The sequence below is a fragment of the Lycorma delicatula genome, chromosome 10 (assembly GCF_047948215.1).
Source record: "Lycorma delicatula isolate Av1 chromosome 10, ASM4794821v1, whole genome shotgun sequence".
NCBI lineage: Eukaryota > Metazoa > Arthropoda > Insecta > Hemiptera > Fulgoridae > Lycorma > Lycorma delicatula.
Window position 1 is genome coordinate 13,692,759 of NC_134464.1, and position 20,012 is coordinate 13,712,770.

Genomic DNA, 20,012 nt, shown 5'->3' on the forward strand with positions numbered 1-20,012 from the left:
TACAGAACAATTAGTTTAACTAGTCATGCATCAAAAATCTTAACTAGAATTCTATACAGAAGAATTGAGAGGAGAGTGGAGGAAGTGTTAGGAGAAGACCAATTTGGTTTCAGGAAAAGTATAGGGACAAGGGAAGCAATTTTAGGCCTCAGATTAATAGTAGAAGGAAGATTAAAGAAAAACAAACCAACATACGTGGCGTTTATAGACCTAGAAAAGGCATTCGATAACGTAGACTGGAATAAAATGTTCAGCATTTTAAAAAAATTAGGGTTCAAATACAGAGATAGAAGAACAATTGCTAACATGTACAGGAACCAAACAGCAACAGTAGCAATTGAAGAACATAAGAAAGAAGCCGTAATAAGAAAGGGAGTCCGACAAGGATGTTCTCTATCTCCGTTACTTTTTAATCTTTACATGGAACTAGCAGTTAATGATGTTAAAGAACAATTTAGATTCGGAGTAACAGTACAAGGTGAAAAGATAAAGATGCTACGATTTGCTGATGATATAGTAATTCTAGCCGAGAATAAAAAGGATTTAGAAGAAACAATGAACGGCATAGATGAAGTCCTACGCAAGAACTATCGCATGAAAATAAACAAGAACAAAACAAAAGTAATGAAATGTAGTAGAAATAACAAAGATGGACCACTGAATGTGAAAATAGGAGGAGAAAAGATTATGGAGGTAGAAGAATTTTGTTATTTGGGAAGTAAAATTACTAAAGATGGACGAAGCAGGAGCGATATAAAATGCCGAATAGCACAAGCTAAACGAGCCTTCAGTAAAAAAAAATATAATTTGTTTACATCAAAAATTAATTTAAATCTCAGGAAAAGATTTTTGAAAGTGTATGTTTGGAGTGTCGCTTTGTATGGAAGTGAAACTTGGACAATCGGAGTATCTGAGAAGAAAAGGTTAGAAGCTTTTGAAATGTGGTGCTATAGGAGAATGTTAAAAATCAGATGGGTGGATAAAGTGACAAATGAGGAGGTATTGCGGCAAATAGATGAAGAAAGAAGCATTTGGAAAAATATAGTTAAAAGAAGAGACAGACTTATAGGCCACATACTAAGGCATCCTGGAATAGTCGCTTTAATTTTGGAAGGACAGGTAGAAGGGAAAAATTGTGTAGGCAGGCCACGTTTGGAATATGTAAAACAAATTGTTAGGGATGTAGGATGTAGAGGGTATACTGAAATGAAACGACTAGCACTAGATAGGGAATCTTGGAGAGCTGCATCAAACCAGTCAAATGACTGAAGACAAAAAAAAAAACAAGAAATGTCTTCTACAGTTTGTTTTTAATTATAGTTCCCAAACCTAAAGTGCAGAAAGATTTTTTTTTTTTTTTCTATTTTAGCCTTTATTGAAGAGGATGTTAGATTTTGACAAAAAATTACTTAAGAAAATTTGTTAAGCTTAACGTATATAGAATAATTTTATAATACCTTTTGTCAAAATTTATTCACCACCTCTAAAAAAATATATATACTGTTTTTTATTTTTATTTTTTTTTTTTGGTTCCTTTTAATTTTAAAAGAGATGTATTAATATTCGAGAATTAACTATACATAACTTGTTTTAAATTGACTACTTTTGAGAATGATTGATTTCAAGCAATTAGTACGTCCTTTTTTATTAATAAATGCTAATTTTTATCTATAAGTAGAGAAGTGGGGTTGTAAATTTAAAATAGACATCGTGCTAGAGTTTTTTTTTAATTCATAATAAAATAATTCAATTTTTATTTAAAATATATATATATTAAAAATTAAAAAAAAAAAATATAATAATAATAAAGCACTTTCTTCTTAATTTTAAGCAAAACTAGATTTGTGTTTTTTTTTTAATCTACATTGTAAATTAACTACTTATCATGAACATTCTGATTATCTTAACTGGTTGTCGAAGCAATTAATTAACGAGAATATTTCATGTTTATTTTTAAATAAGGAACAATTTATTAAGTTAAAATGTAGTTTTTTTTCATCAGTGTTTAAACGCACATCGAATTGTGTATTTCATTGAACACATCTGTCATGCAAAGAAAAATTTATTTTTAAAAACTTTTATTGTAAGAACCATTTGACGAAAAAATTTTAATTTCAATCCTTATTAAAATCTTTTCTTTTTTCAGTTAATTCTATTTTATTATTTCAATTTATTAAAGAAATCATCCGTATTTTTAATTATTGAAAATTATGCAAAAAATAAAGACCGCTTACAATTTTTTCCCGGTAGTAGATTTTCAATATTTCATGAAAATGTTGAAAGATTATTTATGGAAAAAAAAGCTGACAATTTATAGGAATTTCCCGCCACGCGACTTTTTTCTGATGCACGACTTACGCGTACAACTTAATTTAGAATATTTATCATATTATTTAAATATAATATTTTATGTTTATTTAATTCAATGATTCTAACTAAAGCGCGCGCTCATACGGTATTATCATTCGCGCAGATTTTGCGGTACTAACGGCCACTTTAAATACTTTTTTACACATTAAATATTAATAATTTATTTAAACATACCGCTCACCTGTGACGTAAAAACATAGCAGACGACTACAGCAGATCACCGGGCTGGTGTAGAGGTGAACTCGTCATCGCAAATCACCTGATTTCGAAGTCGAAAGTTCTACGGTTCAATTCCTAGTAAAGGCAGTTACTTTTATACGGATTTGAATACTAGATCATAGATACAGGTGTTCTTTGGTGGTTGGGTTTCAGCTAACTACATATCTTTAGAAGGGCCTACCTGAGACCTGAAACTACCTGAGACTGTAAAAGGCTACACTTCATTTATATTCTTACATATAATCATCATGCATTGTCTGAAGTAATACATTACGGTGGTTCCTGAGGCTAAACAGAAAAACAGAGAGAGACGACTACAGCAGCTGCACTAACGGTCAAGGCTGCACTAACGCTCCTTTTAGTGGCAGAGGATACAAATAACACACTACAAACATGTAGCCACTAGATTATTTATAGAATTTTTTCAGGGGGGATACGATTGTGCAAAAATCTTTTCTAGGAAATATTATTATTTTTTAAATTCTTAATTGTGCATAAGAAAACAAGACCTTGATTAGGTGAAATCTAGAGATACTGAGAGTGGCCTTACTCTACAGCTTCACCCCCTTGACCTTTAAATTAAAAATTGAATGGTATCAATGCCTCATATATAGAAGCAATCTGATCAAGTTTGGTTAAAATCGGTCTAGTCCTTCTGGAGATATATAGTGATTTAATCCCTCTATGAATCATGAGACCTTGCCGTTGGTGAGGGAGCCTGAGTGCTCAGTGATACAGAGTAGATGGACCGAAGGTACAACCATATCGGAGAGGTATCTGTTGAGAGCCAGACTAAGGAATGATTCCTGAAAGAGGGCAGCAGCTCTTTCAGTAGTTGTTAAGGGCGTAGGTCAGGACGACTTAAACGGCCATATCAAAATCACTCATTCCTCTGAGTACTGCCCAGCTGAAATAAATGGGAAACTACAGCTGTTTTTTATTCCAAGAAAATGAAGCTCTCTGCAATTTCATGTAGTAATGATGGTGGTGTCTTTCTTGGTAAAATATTTCGGAGGTAAACTAGATCCCCGTTTGGGGACTACTAAGGAAGGGGTCACCAGAAAATTAAAAAATAACATTGTACGAGTCGGAGCGTGGAATGTTAGAAGTCTGAAAAAGGTTGGTAGATTACAAAATTTAAAGCGGGAAATGGAGAAGATAAATGTAGATGTAGTAGGAATTAGCGAGGTTCGGTGGGAAGAGGAAAACGACTTTTGGTCAGGTGATTTAAGAATAACTAAGTCAGCTTCAAGTAATAGGCAGGTAGGAGTAGGTTTCGTAATGAACAAGAAGATATGGAAGAGAGTATAGTTTTTCAAAACGCATAGCGATAGAAACATTGTAATAAGGATAAAATCGAAACCTAAACCGACACGATTGTTAACGTCTACGTGCCTACAAGAGCTCATGATGGTGATGAGGTAGAGTGTAAAATTGACGAAGTAATTAAACACATAAAAGGAGATGAAAATTTAATAATAGTTGGAGATTGGAATGCAAGCATTGGAAAAGGTAAGGAAGGAAATATAGTGGGTGAATACGGGCTGGGCAAAAGGAATGAAAGAGGGGACCGACTTATAGAGTTTTGCACGAAGTATAATTTAGTTATTGCCAACACCCTATTTAAAAATCATAATACAAGATTATACACTTGGAAAAATCCAGGCGATACTGCAAGGTATCAGATAGATTATATCATGGTTAAGCAAAGATTTAGAAATCAACTCGTCGACTGCAAAACTTACCCTGGAGCAGATATTGATAGCGACCATAATTTAGTGATAATGAAATGTAGATTGGGGTTTAAAAACCTGAAGAAAAGGTGTCAGATGAATCGGTGGAATTTAGAGAAGCTTGATGAAGAGGAGGCAAACAAGATTTTTGGGGAGGACATCACAAGAGGCCTGGGCGATAAAGTATAGTGAGTGAATGGCAAGAATGCTAGTGATGAAGAAAGTAAAAGTGACAATTAAGAAATACTATAAACAGGAAGTGCAAACTAGCGAAAAAAGAATGGATTAAAGAAAAGTGTTCAGAAGTGGAAAGAGAAATAAATGAACATTGGTAAAATAGACGGAGCATACAGAAAAGTTAAGAAAAAGTTTGGGGTACATAAATTAAAATCTAATAATGTGTTAAACAATGATGGTACACCGATTTATAATACGAAAGGCAACGTCGATAGGTGGGTGGAATATATTTAAGAATTATACGGAGGAAATGAATTATAAAATGGTGTTATAGAGGAAGTCGAAGAGGATGAAAGGGGAGAAAAAATACTGAGATCTGAATTTAAGAGAGCGATAAAAGATTTTAGTGGCAGAAAGAGTTTGTTATAAGTAAAACAAATTGTTAGGGATGTAGGATGTAGGGAGTATACCAAAATGAAACGACTAGCACTAGATAGGGAATCTTGGAGAGCTGCATCAAACCAGTCAAATGAATGAAGACAAAAAAAGAGTGGTGGTTTAGGGTGCGACACCTAACACCGAACACACACACACATACATACTGAAAATTTCCATCCGGTTTTTTAGGTTCTTCAAGTGTAAAATACATTTTAAACCTCAGGTTAAAAATATAACCTCAGGTTTTAACCTGAGGTTAAGTATATATTTTTCAGTTCTCCAAACAAAACGTTTTATCAGTGCATTTATCAAAATTAAGTTATATGTTTTCGAGGTATTAGTGATATAATACTCGTAGATAACATTATTGTATCTACTTTCGTATTTAAGTGATTGACGTATTTTTTATTATTACATATGCTACTTAAGCAAAATTTCTGGGTGTTATATTAGATGACAAGTTCTCGTGAGATGATCAAATTGATTGATTTTTGTAACAAAATCAAGCCGTACGTTTTCGTTTGAAACGCCTTAATAAATCTTTGGGCGAATTTTAAACAATACTTACTAAAGAATAAAAAAACAACATGATTATTTACATCCCGTTCAACTTGTACATATACATAAAATAAAAATTATTTTAAACAGCGGCTTCTGAATTGTGAATTATTTTGTAGTTACTCGTTTTTGTAATTTACTCTATTTACCTTAATATTATTTCATGTATTTATATTTAAGTAAATAATGTGGACTTCAACCACATTTTATTTTCAACTTACAATTTGTTTTTTATCTATAATTTATCTTATAATGACCTTATTTATATCATATATTATTATGTTCCAATATGATAAAGTGATCAGTTTTCACCCAAAATGTTGAAGAACTCGAAAAAAAATTATCAGGAAGTTAGCACAATTTTTGAGGTTATGTTGCGTCGTATGATGGAAAGAAAAATCTTCAGAAGAAGAATGTGGGACTCGAAATGTTTGCTACCATCAGAATATAGCGTTCAGAAATTAGAATGTTTTTAAGTACAGTTAAATAATATACAGTAAACTGTCTTTTTAAATTTTAAAAAGTTCTTTTTAAAATGTATAAATGAAAAAACTTACTAAATTTTTGTACATTGCGTGTTTTGCGGTAAAACCATTATATAAATATTTTTCTTTTTTTTTAAATAAATTTATCCCAGATAAATTAAAAAGTAATATTTTCAATACCAATTTTTTTCTTTTTTTAATAGTAAAGCATGAAGTAGTTTTTTTTTAATTTCACCTTTAAATATTAAACCGATATACACAATAGAAAAGGAATAGATGAATTTAAAATAATTATTGATTTCATATATATTAAAATGATCATATCCAATGTTACTTAACTTCGATGCATTTACTAGATGAACAGGTCTATGAATTAATACGGCTAAGGCCGCTGACTTTTTTTTTTACAGATAATAATCATAATTTGTAACATTAGATAGATACAAGAATAACTATGAAAAAATGCATAAACATCAATTATAATAACCATTCCATTTTATAGCGTAGAATATTTAATCTGAAACAACCTTCTTTTATGTAATTTGGAAACCATGCAAGGTAAAATCCTAATAAGTTTTTTTAAAATAAATATTCCAGAAATATTTATATGTAAATATAGCTTAAGGAACAATATGTACAACTGGTTTTTAATTAAAATAAAAAAATTGCATATGCGCGGACACTCACATTTAATGTAAGAATCTGAAATTTTAACCTCTTTTTGTATAAAATTTTTACGAGTAATTATGATTTTGTAATTAAATATTTTGAAGAGAAGATATATTTATACTTTTTTACAAAAATAAAATTTTAATTTACAAAATTATGAGATGAATGACTTTAACCACGTTATTGAGTTTCACAGCATCTCCAAGAATATAAAAATTCAGTAGTTTCCTAAAGAGAAATTTGAAAATTATAATTAGCCTTAGAACTTATTTATTTTAATCTTTATTTATTTCCATAAATATTAAAAATAAAATCTAAAATATTTTTTTTTTTTTTTAGGAAATTGCAATAAGTAGATAAAATATAATTTAAACCATAATTTATAAAAAAAAAAAATAAATAAAAAAGTATGCAAAAGATAAAATAATAGTAGTAAATAAATAGAAAATTTATCCTGATTGGTATATATTCGTAATAATACTTTATTATGAGCAATATTTTACTCATTAGACTAGATGTGTGTGTGTGTATGTGTGTGAGTATATATATATATCAATCACGTTAGGAATGGACACTTATGCTACTTTGCAGATGGTCAAAGTTTCTCGAGTATTTGCTTGGATGGATCACGGGATTTGCTTGGATTTGTTTCTTGGGATGGATCTAGTATTTGCTTGGATGGATCAAGACCATCCAAGTTTCCCCTTGGATGGTCTTTGCTTGAATTTGCACGGGGATGGATTATTTGCTTGGATGGATCAAAGTTTAAGGAATTCTTTAAGAATTCCTTAAACTTTGAATAAAACAGCGTCACAGAATACTCAATTAATTGTAAAATAAAAAAATGGATGTAATTAAAAGTCCATATTATTTATTTAAGATATGAACTCACGAAATAATTTGATTTTAAATTTTTTTTACTTGCAATATATTTCCAACAAAATTATAAATTATGTTTAAGTAAGGACGACATCAAAAGAAAGTTATTGAAAATCCTAGAGAGTTTTCATAAAGAGTTCTATAAATGGAATTTTGTAACTTTAAAGACCATATTGATGATTTAAAATATAAATACATAAACTTCACGAAGATACAAAATATAAGAATAACAATAAATAAATCACAGTTGGAAAAGCATTAAAAAAAATATATTTGAGCACAATTTACGTACTTGTTTAACGGATATGCAGTAAATAAATGATGTAAAAATAATCGTCAATAGTGTCTTGTTGTTTCTATAAAGATCTTTAAAATTGTATTTTAAATATAAAGGTGGGATGTAATTTTAAAAATTTTGGTAATTTATTAAATTAAAAACGGCAAGGGAAGCACAATAAGTCGCTTTCTCCTAAGCCATTATGAGACTGATTTTACGAAGTCTCAGTCGAAGGGGATAAATTAAATTTAAAAACATCTAACCCAATGAAACCTATAACCTACCGCAATGATATTGTTTGTATTTTTCATATATAAGGTTGGATAAAAGAAAAAAAAAATTATTTACAAAGAGATATAAATTAAGATAAATAATTATTTACTTTTATTAAGATAAATGTTATAAATAGGATACAAAAAAATAGAGTATGAATCTTAAACCAACCTATTTCTTGCCGTGAACAGAACTAAGAGAGGGACTTAACATTTAATGTCCTTATATTAAAAATCTTAAACACAAAGATTAATATTTAATAAATTCTAAAAATTCTAAAAGGCTTTTAGAAATTATACTTCCTCCTTCACACACAAGAGAAAGTTATGCCCGGTCCGTCTTTAATACAATTTATGTATTTTAATTTACACCTTATATATTTTAAAACTAAACAAGTACCCGATCATTTATCAAATTTAATTTAATAGATATCTTATTTTACACATATATGTCTGCGAGTTTAATTTTATGATAATAAATTCTACACTGTAAGTCTGGGAGAATAACAATCCGGTAGTCTGAAAAGTAGTTAAATTCGCTTGGTATGTACACATGCCTCCTAAATCAACAAACGCTGGAAGCCACCTTAAATTTTATTAAGAAAAAAATAATAATAGGAATAATAAAATAAATAAAATATAAAATAGAGGTTATACTATTTTTTCATTTTAACTAATATGAAATGTTGCGAGTCTAAATATACAGAGTAAACATAAATTATTCAGCACAATTTAGAAGTGCTTTTGTTCATTAAAAAATGAAGAATTACTGATGATTTTGAATGATCACTCCAGCGTGATATAACAACAAGGGGGATCGTAAGTTGCGCAATCGCTACCGTGCAGAAGAAAGCAATATGTGTACCCTCCTGTTGTAACAATGTTCGTAGACATTTCCGTTTAGTCGTGATCCTCCTAATAATTATTCTATAAAACTTTTTTATCACCAGTTAAAGGATACAGAAAGTATAGTACAAAAAAAAGGTCTGGCAGCCCCGTCTCCAAAAAAATTGTGGATAAAGTAAGAGATACTTTTCAGAGATGCCTGGTTAAATCGATTCGTCGTGTCAGTTTAGAACTGGGAATACCACACTCGACATCGCAACCCTATCATCACCCCCTCGTTCATAGCCCGATGGGCTTTAACAGGATACCATAATCGACAATCGTGAAGGTTTTATACAAGCGCCTAAAGTTTCATTCATACAAAATTTGGTCGGCTCATACGATTGATGATGACGATAAACCGCGCCGTTGTAACTGTGCCGCGGACATTCTTGATAAAGTAAATGAAGATAATAAGTTTTTAAAAAAGAAATCTTCTTTGACGCAGCTACCTTCCATATTTCTGGTCACGTTAACCGTTAAATATGTTGGATTTGGGGTTGCGAGAACCCTCATGCCGTTCGACAAACACAACGTGATAGTCCGAAAGTTAACGTTTAGTTTGCGTTAACAGCTTATGACTTAGTAATCGGAGCGTTTTTCTTAACCGAGCCAACAGTAAACTAGCGCTAGTTATCTAGATATGTTGCAGGAGTATGCAGTACCGAAAATTGAACATCAACAACCCAACGTTTACTTCCAATAAAATGGCGCCCAACCACACTAAGGGGTTTACATCTTAGGGTGAGTACCTACATAATACACAATTTCCTCAAAGTTGGATTGGCCGTGACAGAAGGCGGTTTGTCTAAGACAGGGTGTACGCAAAGAAGGTTGTTGACATCAAAGAAGTTAAAAAGAAGAATCGAAGGTGTAATTAATGGAACAACTCAAGATATTCTTCTTAATGTGTGACGTGAAATTAAATATCGACTAAACATTATACGCGTCACAAAAAGTGCCTCATGTAGACCTTGTTTGAAGTTAATAAGGGCTGTAAAGAAAACCGTTTGAAATGCTCGGTTCAACAATAAAATACGTGCGTAAGATATTTCTTCGTTAATTTTTTATTAACACCTAAAATACGCTGAGTATTCTATGATGATCGCTTTGTATCATGAATTCCTTTTATCTGGTAAAAAATTACATGTTTGATAGGGATAAATATTGCGAATAAAAAAAAAACACCGATATTGCTATTAAAGGGACTATGTTGACCGAGTAACAGTCAACATATGTTAGATTAGGACTATGTTAGATTCGGAGTAACAGTACAAGGTGAAAAGATAAAGATGCTACGATTTGCTGATGATATAGTAATTCTAGCCGAGAATAAAAAGGATTTAGAAGAAACAATGAACGGCATAGATGAAGTCCTACGCAAGAACTATCGCATGAAAATAAACAAGAACAAAACAAAAGTAATGAAATGTAGTAGAAATAACAAAGATGGACCGCTGAATGTGAAAATAGGAGGAGAAAAGATTATGGAGGTAGAAGAATTTTGTTATTTGGGAAGTAGAATTACTAAAGATGGACGAAGCAGGAGCGATATAAAATGCCGAATAGCACAAGCTAAACGAGCCTTCAGTAAGAAATATAAGTTGTTTACATCAAAAATTAATTTAAATGTCAGGAAAAGATTTTTGAAAGTGTATGTTTGGAGTGTCGCTTTATATGGAAGTGAAACTTGGACAATCGGAGTATCTGAGAAGAAAAGGTTAGAAGCTTTTGAAATGTGGTGCTATAGGAGAATGTTAAAAATCAGATGGGTGGATAAAGTGACAAATGAAGAGGTATTGCGGCAAATAGATGAAGAAAGAAGCATTTGGAAAAATATACTTAAAAGAAGAGACAGACTTATAGGCCACATACTAAGGCATCCTGGAATAGTCGCTTTAACTTTGGAAGGACAGGTAGAAGGGAAAAATTGTGTAGGCAGGCCACGTTTGGAATATGTAAAACAAATTGTTAGGGATGTAGGATGTAGAGGGTATACTGAAATGAAACGACTAGCACTAGATAGGGAATCTTGGAGAGCTGCATCAAACCAGTCAAATGACTGAAGACAAAAAAAAAAATGTTGACCGATTCGTTTTTTTATCATTCATTTAATTTTTTGTATTTATTTTATAACCGTTTCATTTATTTTTGCATTGTTACAACCAGGAATAAATAAAATATTTAAATAGGGAAATCTAATAGAACGTACTTTTCTATAATAAATCGCATTTAACTGTAAATAAAAAAAATTATGTCACAAATAAGTAAACACTTGTTTATAGAAAGCGGTATAATTAAAAACAACTCTGCATATATTAATAAAACATAAGCTCCATATAAAGCTTACAAATTATAAATAAAAAACTGATTACTGATCATGCAATTATATAAACCGTACCTTTTAACGGGTCAAGTATTTAAAATAGTACTGGATAGAGTTATTATTTTATTATTTACGCACTAATATTCAATTAAACAGGACGTGTTATTTAACTATACTCCTAAGAACTGTTTAGAATAAAAAAATTATAAAGACATGATAATTAAAAAAAATAATCATAACGACTAAGAAATTCTATTTTAGTCTAAAAACGAGTTTGCTTCACGGAATTCTAGTTTTATTTTGACGTCTTTCTTTCCTTCTTTCTTTTAATTCAGCCAACATTCTCTTCCAATTCATTACGCATATGTATGTTTTTTTGTCTTAAAAAGAGAATAATTTATGCAGGTTAAAAGTTTGATGAGAAAAAACCAACCACACAAAAAATTTTTTTTTTTTTTGTCTTCAGTCATTTGACTGGTTTGATGCAGCTCTCCAAGATTCCCTATCTAGTGCTAGTCGTTTCATTTCAGTATACCTACCCTCTACATCCTACATCCCTAACAATTTGTTTTACATATTCCAAACGTGGCCTGCCTACACAATTTTTCCCTTCTACCTGCCCTTCCAACATTAAAGAATGCTTTTTTTTGGTCTATAAACGCCAAGTATGTTGGTTTGTTTTTCTTTAATCTTCCTTCTACTATTAATCTGAGGCCTAAAATTGCTTCCCTTGTCCCTATACTTTTCCTGAAACCAAATTGGTCTTCTCCTAACACTTCCTCCACTATCCCTATAACTAAATTATACTTCGTGCAAAACTCTATAAGTCGGTCCCCTCTTTCATTCCTTTTGCCCAGTCCGTATTCACCCACTATATTTCCTTCCTTGCCTTTTCCAATGCTTGCATTCCAATCTGCATCCATTATTAAATTTTCATCTCCTTTTACGTGTTTAATTGCTTCATCAATCTCTTCGTATACACACTCTACCTCATCATCATCATGGGCGCTTGTAGGCATATAGACGTTAACGATCGTTGTCGGTTTAGGTTTTGATTTTATCCTTATTACAATGATTCTATCGCTATGAGTCTTGAAATACTCCACTCTCCTCCCTATCTTCTTGTTCATCACGAAACCTACTCCTGCCTGCCCATTATTTGACGCTGAGTTAATTACTCTAAAATCACCTGTCCAAAAGTCGCCTTCCTCTTCCCACCGAACCTCACTAATTCCTACTATATCCACCTTTACCCTATCCATTTCCCTTTTTAAATTTTCTACCCTACCAATCTTTTTTAAGCTTCTAACATTCCACGCTCCGACTCGTAGAATGTTATTTTTTACTTCTCTGGAGACCCCTTCCTTAGTAGTCCCCACCCGGAGATCCGAACGGGGGACTATTTTACCTCCGGAACACAAAAATTATCATTTAAAAAAATGAAGAATAATTGACAGTCCAATTATTAACTTAATTATATACATAATTATCATACAGTAAAAATAAATCACTTTAGAAATGTTTGTGTAATAATATATCATTTATTACACAAACTATTCTAACATTTTCTGGAGGTAACTATCGAAACTTTGAAAAAAAAACTTGATCAGAGCAGCATTAAAAAGTAAAAAAAATAATTAATAGGAAAGGAGGATGAAATAACAGAAAAAATTGTTTCGAAGGAATGTGCGAAAAATATGACGATTCCAGGGTAAGAAAGATAAGAGAGGTGAATCAAAGTGGTCCGAGGAAAGGAAAAACTCAAAGGGGAAAATGAAAGAATAGTTGATGATAAGGAAAACGACAAAAGAGAAGTAAATGAAGTTTTTACGCGGCTCTTAGCGGCAATAACGAAAGTATAATAAAGAAAGAGAAAAAATAGAAATGGTTACATCCCATGCTAATAAATAAAAATAGTTATTTTTATAAAATAATAATGATGCAACAGTATGGAGATAATAAATAAATAAGTCTGTATGAATGAAATAACTTTGAATACATAATTGATAAACTTTTTAAAGCGTCAAATTAAAAGGAATTATAAAAACAAATCAGATTTATTATTTAAAAACTCATCGACGAAACAACTTTCTTTTTTTTTACTAATTTTTGTTTTTAATTTTAAGTAAATTGTTCACCACAATTTTTTTATAATTAAATGCTTTATTAAGATTAAAAACTAAAGTACAACTTCCTTTTTTTACAGGTCTAATAATGAAAGTTTTTCAGTTTCTGGTTTGAAACAAGTTTTAATTTACTTTTTTATCCGTACTTATTAAAGCTAGATAATTACAATCCATCCAATCGTTAATTTTTTTTTAAACTAATTGCTAAAAGCCAATGTAAAACTACATTCTAACTAAAAATTAATTCTTAAGTTACGTTAGTTTATAACAGGATGTTTTATCGAAAGTAATCTTGTTGGTATTTTAAAATCCACAGTTACTAGATAGCTGGACTGATAAAAGTGAGTGCGTAATTGTTACTAAACGCCCTCGTATCCTTTCAACAGACAGTTTTTTTACATTCCGGTGTAGCATTAAAAACGGGATGTAAAAATATAATATTTATTGTGTGATTATTACAATAACGACAAAATTAGTTTGAATTCCTAAGGCTAAATAATAACATTACGATTTAATAAAGAAACTTTAGTAATATTTGATTTGTATAAATAAATTCTCGATGATTTTTTTTATTTTACAAAACCGGTGTTTTATATCTTATAATTAATTTTATTTCAATCCATAAACAATAAAAAAGTTACTCCACGATTGATAAAAATATTAAAAAATATATATTTTACAACAAATTACATTACGATAAGACATTTATATCATTTACAAATAATTTTTATAGTAAAAGTCCCGAGTTTTTCGTCAGAGTTGAACTCTCAGAGATTTAGTAATTTTTTGGGGTTGATTAATTTTTAGTAGTTAGGTATAAGTGAATACGATAGGTATCACTCAGGACAAAGTTGTTTTCGGCCATGAGTATAATTTAATATCAAGAAAAAAGTTATTTAGTTTGGTTCTATTTATATCAAAGTTGTATGAAGGAGGCGCGAGCATGTAGCTGTTTGGTGTGATTTTTGGCTGGATGTTTTGTTTTTGTTTGGAAGTGTTTTATGAGCAAACGCTTAAATGAATAAGGAAAAATTCGGCCCGAGCCCCGAAGGGACGACAGTAGCCGAGACACGTCCATTGGGCGCGTCGAAGGTTAGTATAATTAATAAATCTCTAAAGATTTATTATCTCTAAAAATTTAAAATCTCTTATAAACAACGCAGTAAAAAAAATATAATTTGAAATAATCAACACGGTGATAAAAAAGTAGTACATAAAAATTTCATTGGAAGAATATTTTGATACATTTTTATAAAATTAGTTTTATTATATTATTTTTAATTTAATAAAAATGTGGCAGTCAGATATGTACTGGTTAAATTAAAATCATTGCAAAAATAATTTATTTAGTGGATTTCATAAGAAAGCTACCTATTGTAATTGGTACCATGACTCGACTTCCGGAAAATTACGACATATCTTTGCGTTTCACATCTCCAAAGCCAAAAGCCAAAGTCACCGTCAGCTCAAAAGTTTAGACACACACACACACACACACACACACACACACACACACACACATATATATATATATATATATATATATTTATTTATTTATTTATTTCTCTTTTTTGTGGACACGATAACTGCCGTAATTTTGTGCCAATCATTTTCAAATTGTTACCTAAAAAAAAACTCGACCCAAAATTTCCGTCGAATTCGTTAACAGCCAAAATCGGACCATGGGGGTGGAATAGAGGGAGCTTTTTCGAAAAAAAAACAAAATATTGCTACGACCATTTTATTAAGTAAAATATCGAATTCGTTTAAAGTTCCTATGATTCTTTGGACAAGGGCCTAAAACGTATGTAAGTAAAGTTTATTGATATCACCAACCACTGGCCAAGGGGGTGGAAAAAATTGGGTTTTGAAGAAAAAATAAAACCATACCTAGTGATCGTTAGTCCTCTAAACATTACCGAAAAGTTTTGTCTGAAACAATTTTCGATATGACCAACCCTTACGGCAAGGGATGGCCAAAATTTTGCGGGAATTGTAAGATGGGCTTCCCGTATGCTAAACATATGAAACTTTTTTCACATGCAACCATTGTCGTATTGAGTAAATTTGAGGTTTTTCTTAACTTTAAGATGGAAATTTTTTTATCCCCTCCTTAAATCCGGTGAAATCTTATCTTTTTCAACTTTTTTTAAATTTAATTATATTGATTTATTAATAATAATTAACCTCCGATAGTAAAAAAAGTTTTAAAATAAACAATAATTCAATAACAATAAAAAAAATATATATATATGAAAAGGAATCAGAAGTTATTAGTGAAATAAAATTTTATGTACTTTTCTCTTTCAAAAAAAAAGGAATGAAGTCGGATTCGAACCAATATACCTTCTCCATTTAAGAGCCCATATATTTCATTAATTAAAATTTTATTTGGCTATAACTCTGGAATCAATGAAAATAAGTACCACTTATTATACATCGTTGAAAAGCTCTCAACGAGGGCTTATTACTACAGTTAAGAAAACCTCCAAAATCCAATGTTTAGAATTTGCGCTTTTTTGAACACTTTTGGTCAAGTCGATTGCAATCAAAAGGGAAGTTGCACAATTAGATGTTAAAACAGTCCAAAATCCACAATTTCAACATTCTACGCCTAATCGTTTTTGAGTTATGCGAGATATATACGCACATACGTGCGTACAGACGTCACGCCGAAGATAGTCAAAATGGATTCAGGGATGGTCAAATCAAAATTTCCCTTGAAATCTGAAACAGAATTTTTCGTGAACACAATACTTCCTTTACTTCGTACATGGATGTAAAAATCGATATTTATAAATAACAGTCAATTATTTTAATTGGTTCCAAATTATTTTTATTGGTAACCGGTCCCTGGTTTTTAAATTCACTGCTATAACAATTCGATTTCGTAGATCTTGAAGAGTAGCACCAGGCTTAATTGGTAAACCCACCGGGTTGGTCTAGTGATGATTTCGTCATCGCAAATCAGCTGATTTCTAAGTCGAGAGTTCTAAGTTCAAATCCTAGCAAAGGCAAGAATAACCTTTTTACGGATTTGAATACTAGATAGTGGATACCATTGTTCTTTGGTGGCTGGGATTCAATTAACCGCACATCTCACGAATGGTCGACCTGAGACTGTACAAGACTACACTTCATTCACATTCATACATATCATCCTCATTCATCCACTGAAATAATACACGGTAGTTCCGGAGGCTAATCAGAAAAAAAGATAATAACCCTTGCAGTAAAAGGTTACATATATGTATTTGTTGTTGTTTATATACGAATGTCGACATATTAAAAAATAGAACTATAAACGAGTGTTCCGGTCTAAAGTAATAAAACATATTATTACATTTGCTATTTAAAAATTAAATTATCTATATACAAATTTAAAATAAAAGAGATAAAACATTTCATTAAATAGAACGTAATAATATTAAAAATTCCTATCTTATAAAAACAAAATTTATAAAAAAATACACGTGTAATGACGCGCTTATAATAAATTATATATGAAAAACAAGTTTAAATGTAATATTGCAATGCAATACGAATAACATAGAGCAACTTACACCCATATTAACGCATCACTTTACTTTATATTTAAATGACTTGAAAATGATAACGTGATATTAATAACTAAAGGTCCGATGTTTAATACAAACGAGGTTATGGTTTTAAGTGGGCTTTTATTCAAAATCAGTAAAAATTCTTTAATAATTAAAAATAGATTATTGTTTTTATTTTTGCATAAAATATATATTTTTTAAACAGAATGAATTATCCAATTTTAAGGGGTTGTAAATGGGTAAAACTCCCCAAATTACAAAGTAGTTTACTTCATTATATTTTTGGACAATCTAATGTTTCAGGTAGATTTCATAAGAAAGCTATCTATATAATGGGTACATGATTCAACTTCCGGAAAATTTCGACATAACTTCGTATTTCACTACTTCCAGAAACACCGTCAGCTCAAACGTGTGTATATGTATTTAACTTACAGTGGGCACGAAAACTGCTGTAATTTTGCTCCAATCACTTTCAAATTGTTCCTTAAAAATTCCTCGTTCTTCTTCTCGGTCGAGTTCGTTAACGGGTAAAATCGGACTAAGCGAATGGAAATGGGGGTCTGTTCGAAAAAAACAAAATATCGCTATAACGTTTTTAATAAAGTACAATATATAATTTGTTTAAAGTTCCTATTATTCTTTGTATAAGGGCCTACAACTTATTTCAGTAAAGTCTTTTGATTTGCCCATGGCTGGGAAAATGGGGTTTTGAAGACAAAACTATCATACCTCCATTAATAGGCACATTATCGAATCGGTTTAAAGTGGTCGTTAGTCCTCTAAACATTACCTAAAACCTTTGCCTTAAATAATTTTTGATATGGCTAACCCTTACGGCAAGGGATGACCAAAATTTTGCTGGAATTTTAAGAAGATGGGCTTGTCGTGTACTAAATAAGTGAAACTTTTTTCTAATGCTACCATTGTCGTATCGAGTAAATTTGAAGTTTTTCTTGATTTCAAGGTGGTTTTTATTTTATTCCCTACTTACCACCGGTTAAAACTACCTCCTCCTTTGGGCGTGCCGAAAGGGATTTTTTTTAGTTTAGATGGCTACACTAGCCTCAACCCATAAGATTACTTGTGTTTAGTCTGTCTCGTTGACCTGAGTTCTCTATTTGGTAACCGAGCTGTATTTTAAAATAGATAGAAATTTTCAAGTCGGTTTTACAAATCTTCAACATTAGATTATGAAACATTTACATATAAATTACAATTCAAAAACATTTAATTTAACATTACGGAAGTGCAAGAACCATCTCTCGTACAAGCATCGAACAATTTATGTAACTGTTTTAGATAACCGTCAAAGACAATACGACTTTATATACGAGATAAGTGTTTAGGTGTGTCAGAATTCCAAAGACAATTTGCTTTTAAACTTAATGCTAATTAGTAACAACGAAAATGTTTATTCATAAACAGCATTCTGAGGTGTAACATAATTTATGTCAATAAACCTGTTTATATCTTACACGGTTAATGTATATATTTACTAGTAGGCCAAATATTCATAATAAATGTATATACTAACAAAATAATTCTAAAACTCTCAGCTGGTGATGAGTAATATTTAATTAATTCATCTACACCTAATAATTTACTTTGTTTTATTTTACATTTTTTATACGGCGTCTTGCTGGCAGGCTTAAAAATATGTACTTCAAACCACCCAAATATTTCGTAAAAACCCATTAATCTTAACTTGCTGTATAAATTTATTTGGTAGAAATATGGAATGATAAATACATTTCAATTTTGTTCGTTCCAATAATATATAAACAAAAAATTAAACTGAAACGTCTGGGAAAATCTTCAGTACAGTATATACAAAAATGTCTAATAAGAAATAATCTATAAAACTTATTATCTTATACGATTTTAACGGTGGAGAAAATAGGTTAGAGTAAGAGTAACGGTTATTGGAGGGAGATATGGTATTTTCTTCTAATCCTCAAAATATATTAACAATACGCACAAAAATGTTCCAATTAATATCGTTTTAGGGGTATTTTAGAACAGCTCTAATGTAATATTCTATTTCTGTATTTAAATTATTTGTATTTATAAGTAAATAAATTTCTATTTCGATCGATACACAATATATTACATAGATCACGTTAAAAAAGAAAAGATAAGATACTCCCCCCCAAAAAAAAGGAGCTGTCGCAGAAGTAGCCAAGAGTCAAGGGAAACAACGGTAAAACTGTAATCTGGACAAAATCACAAGAGAAATTAAAAAAAAAAAATTATAAATTTCATGGTTAATCGTTTAAACTCGAAATCTTCAAAAGTCCTTTCGTAGAATGCACTTACACTAAAAGAAGAAATGAATACAAATTTTCATTAATTTATCTTCAGTAATTTCTTCTGGGCGTTGATGTATCAGTCAGTCAGAAAAAGTTGCTTTATATTCTATTTTATAGATCTTTTAAATGGTTCGGTAATTGTTAAAAAATTGCGATAGAAGCTTAACAAAATTCTTTCTTGTATGCTGAATTACCGTGTTGAGTTACATGAAAATATTTATTATCCAGTTTGATAGAAGTGAATGTCGTTACTTTTTTTTAAATTAGTCGCTATTCTTTTTAGGAAAGATTGCTCATTCATAAATATAAACGCAAGGATAAATTAAAATTTTTAATTTTCTATTTATTGGTCTAAATGTTTCATATTTTTGGATTCCAAACATTAATTAGACATAAAAAAAATCAATTACTACACAACTAATACATATCTTGTTCTTACAATTATTAACATCATGTAAACCCTATTCATCAACCAAACAAAAGAAATATTAGGACTTGCTGAAAGTATTTACTTAATATGAATCTACTTAAAAACGAATAGCCAAAATATATAATAATAATAAAAAAAAAAAACAATTTTTCTCACAACGAGAATAGTTTCATCAGCTTGATGCACAGAACTTGTCTAATTGTATGAACATCAAACTTATGTTACTGGCGACCCAGAGCATGAATTACGTATCAGATATTAGCCTGTTTGAAGTATACTGATAATTAATAGAATCT

The 20,012-nt window shown here is 30.5% G+C and overlaps 2 protein-coding genes across 2 annotated transcripts in view; one reads left to right on the forward strand and one right to left on the reverse strand.

Annotated features, from left to right (window-relative positions):
- The window catches only part of LOC142331572 (calcium uptake protein 1 homolog, mitochondrial-like), a 622,753-nt gene that overhangs the window by 503,591 nt on the left and 99,150 nt on the right, over positions 1 to 20,012 (reverse strand). The gene's annotated exons all lie outside the window — the stretch shown is intronic.
- The window catches only part of LOC142331571 (uncharacterized), a 393,077-nt gene that overhangs the window by 160,067 nt on the left and 212,998 nt on the right, over positions 1 to 20,012 (forward strand). The gene's annotated exons all lie outside the window — the stretch shown is intronic.